The 3498-nt window shown below is 41.3% G+C and overlaps 1 non-coding gene across 1 annotated transcript; it reads right to left on the reverse strand.

The window, feature by feature from the left end:
- Positions 1-3209: 3209 nt before the first annotated feature.
- LOC121006170 lies at positions 3210-3295 on the reverse strand. The gene has a single exon (XR_005780037.1). It is a non-coding gene; the product is annotated as a small nucleolar RNA SNORD71 (small nucleolar RNA).
- Positions 3296-3498: the final 203 nt, after the last annotated feature.

The raw sequence follows: 3498 nt of genomic DNA on the forward strand, positions 1-3498 counted from the left end.
CGTTGCCTCTGGGCAGCCTGGCACACATAAGCAATTACATGCTGCAGTGTCTCCGCAACGACCGCCAAGCTGGCCACTTTCTAACTTGTGCTGATTACTGGGTGGCCACGCTGCTGGATCCCCATTACAAGGACAACGTACCGTCCTTAATTCCGTCACTGGAGCATGATCGTAAGATCCGCGAGTACAAGCGCAGGCTGGTAGACGCGCTGCTGATGGCCTTCCCACCTGACAGCGGGGGGATAGTGGAAGCACAAGGAGAAGGCAGAGTAGGAGGAAGAGGTCGCCAACGCAGCTGGGGCACTGCCAGCACCTCAGAAGGCATGGTTAGCATGGCCAAAATGTGGAAAAGCTTTGTCAGCACGCCACAACAACCAGCACCACCAGCTGATATGGAACGTCTTAGCAGGAGGCAGCATTTCAGCAACATGGTGGAGCAGTATGTGTTCACACGCCTACACGTACTGACTAATGGGTCTGCCCCCTTCAACTTCTGGGTCTCCAAATTGGGCACATGGCCTGAGCTTGCCCTTTACGGCTTTGGAGGTGCTGGCCTGCCCTGCAGCCAGTGTATTGCCTGAACGTTTGTTTAGCATGGCAGGAGGGGGTTATCAAAGAGAAACGCAGCCGCCTGTCCACAGCCAATGTGGACAAGCTCACGTTCATTAAAATGAACCAGGCAGGGAACCCACAGGACTTGTCCGTACCTTGTGCAGAATAGACATGTATACCGGCCTTACCGAGCCATTGTTGTACTCCAGTGCACTTTCTCTTTGTTTTATTTTTTATACTTCCCAATGTTTTGGGGTCTACTCAAATTTGAACCAAAAAATATTAATAATAAAATAAAATATTAAACAAAACCAAAAACCAGTGTTAGCTATCTCCTCCTCCACCGCCGCTTCCACCTACACTGCCACATCCACCGCCTCCTCAACCTCCTACTCCATATGGACCTCCTCCTCCTAGATAAATTAATATTTTTTATTTTTATGTATTTTATGTTATTTTAAGTAATTTCCCTATCCATATTTGTTTGCAGAGCACTTGCCATGCTCTTAACCCTTTCATGACCAAGGGTCATTGATGCCCCAGTGCCCCAGTGTCCAGGTCAAAATTTACAAATCTGACATGCGTCACTTTATGTGGTAATTGCTTCGGAACACTTTTATTTATCCAAGCCATTCTGAGATTGTTTTCTCATGACATATTGTACTTCATGATAGTCATAAATTTGAGTCAATATATTTCACCTTTATTTATGAAAAAGTACCAAATTTATTTAAAAAAATGAATAATTCACAATTTTCAAAATTTGTATTTCTCTGCTTCTAAAACAGAAAGTCATACCTAATAAAATATTTACTACTTAACATTTCCCATATGTCTACTTTATGTTGGCATCGTTTTGGAAATGTCATTTTATTTTTTTAGGACGTTAGAAGGCTTAGAAGTTTAGAAGCAATTCTTCAAATTTTTAAGAAAATTTCCAAAACCCACTTTTTAAGGACCAGGTTCAGGTCTGAAGTCACTTTGTGGGGCTTACATAGTGGAAACCCCCCATAAATGACCCCATTGTAGAAACTACACCCCTCAAGTTACTCAAAACTGATTTACAAACTTTGTTAACCCTTTAGGTGTTCCACAAGAATTCAAGGAAAATGGAGATGAAATTTCTAAATTTCACTTTTTTGGCAGATTTTCCATTTTATTACATTTTTTTCTTTAACACATTGAGGGTTAACAGCCAAACAAAACTCAACATTTATTACCCTGATTCTGCGGTTTACAGAAACACCCCACATGTGGTCGTAAACTGATGTAAGGGCGCACAGCAGGGCGCAGAAGGAAAGGAACGCCGTATGGTTTTTGGAAGGCAGATTTTGCTAAACTGGTTTTAGATGCCATGTCCCATTTAAAGCCCCCCTGATGCACCCATACAGTAGAAACTCCCAAAAAGTGACCCTATTTTGGAAACTAGGTCGATAAGGTGCCAGTTTTATTGGTACTATTTTGGGGTACGTATGATTTTTAATTGCTCTATATTAAGTTTTTTGTGAGGCAAGGTAACTGAAAAATGGCTGTTATTTTATTTTTTATTACAAGATTCATCTGACAGGGTAGATCATGTGCTATTTTTATAGAGCAGGTTGTTACGGACGCAATGATATCAAATATGTCTACTTTCTTTGTTTGTTTGTTTCAGTTTTACATAATAAAGCAATTTTGAAAAAGAAATTATGTTTTTGTGTCTCCATTTTCTGAACGCCATATGTTTTTTATTTTTCTGCCGATCATCCTGTGCAGGGGCTCGTTTTTTTCAGAAAGAGTTGAGGTTTTTATTGGTACTATTTTTGGGTACATAGGATTTTTTTAATCATTATTTATTATCCTTTTATGGGGCAAGGTAACCAAAAAATTGGCTGTTTTGGAACAGCTTTTATTTATTTATTTTTACAGCGTTTATCTGAGGGGTTAGGTCATGTGACAGTTTTATAGAGCAGATCGTTACGGACGTGGCAATACCTAATATGTACACTTTTTCTTATTTATTTAGGTTTTACACAATAATAGCTTTTCTGAAACCAAAAAAATGATATTTTAGTGTCTCCATAGTCTGAGAGCCATAGATTTTTTATTTTTTGGGCGATTGTCTTAAATGGGGTATAATTTTTTGCAGGATGTGGTAACGGTTTGATTAATACTATTTTGGGGGTCATAAGACTTTTTGATCGCCTGCTGTTGCACTTTTTGTGATGTAAGGTGACAAAAATGGCTTTTTTTACAGTTTAAAAAAAAAAAAATTATGGTGTTTATCGGACGGGGTCTATCATGTGATATATTTATAGAGACGGTCTTTACGGATGCGGTGATACCTAATATGAGTATGTATTTTATTTTTTTAATTTTTTATAGGAAAAAGCAATTTCTTTTTTTAATTTTACATTTTTATTTATTTATTTATTTATTTATTTTTACTTTTATTATTTTCACTTTTTTTTTATCAAGTCCCTCTTGGATCTTGAAGATCCAGTGGGGCTGATGGCTGTACTATACTTTGCAATGCTCTTGCATTGCAAAGTATAATACAATCAGATGCCCTGTAGGTGGCAACAGCGGACGCTGCCATGGCAGCGCAGCAGCCCCGATAGTGGATAGAGGGAACCCCCTCCCTCTATTAACCCCATGTATGCCGCTGCCGTGGCATCTATGGGATTACAGCAGAGTGTCAGCATAGAGCTGACACTCTCTGCTGATGGCGGTGGCTCAGGAAATGAGCCGCCGCCATCACACACAGCAGGGGGACCGCACGGCATGGGGGCATGGGGGCAGCGCTGGAAAGGGGGGTGGGGTGTCATGGCCAGCAGGAGGAATGTATGGGGCGGGGAGGGGGCGGACCGCAGGAGGCAGGAGATAAGAAGCGGATAGATTCAGCGGCAGGCGGACACAAGGGGGGGCTTGAAGGGGCACAGATGGGGGGCACACATGGGTGGCACA

Source organism: Bufo bufo, chromosome 6 (genome assembly GCF_905171765.1).
Source record: "Bufo bufo chromosome 6, aBufBuf1.1, whole genome shotgun sequence".
Taxonomy (NCBI): Eukaryota; Metazoa; Chordata; class Amphibia; order Anura; family Bufonidae; genus Bufo; species Bufo bufo.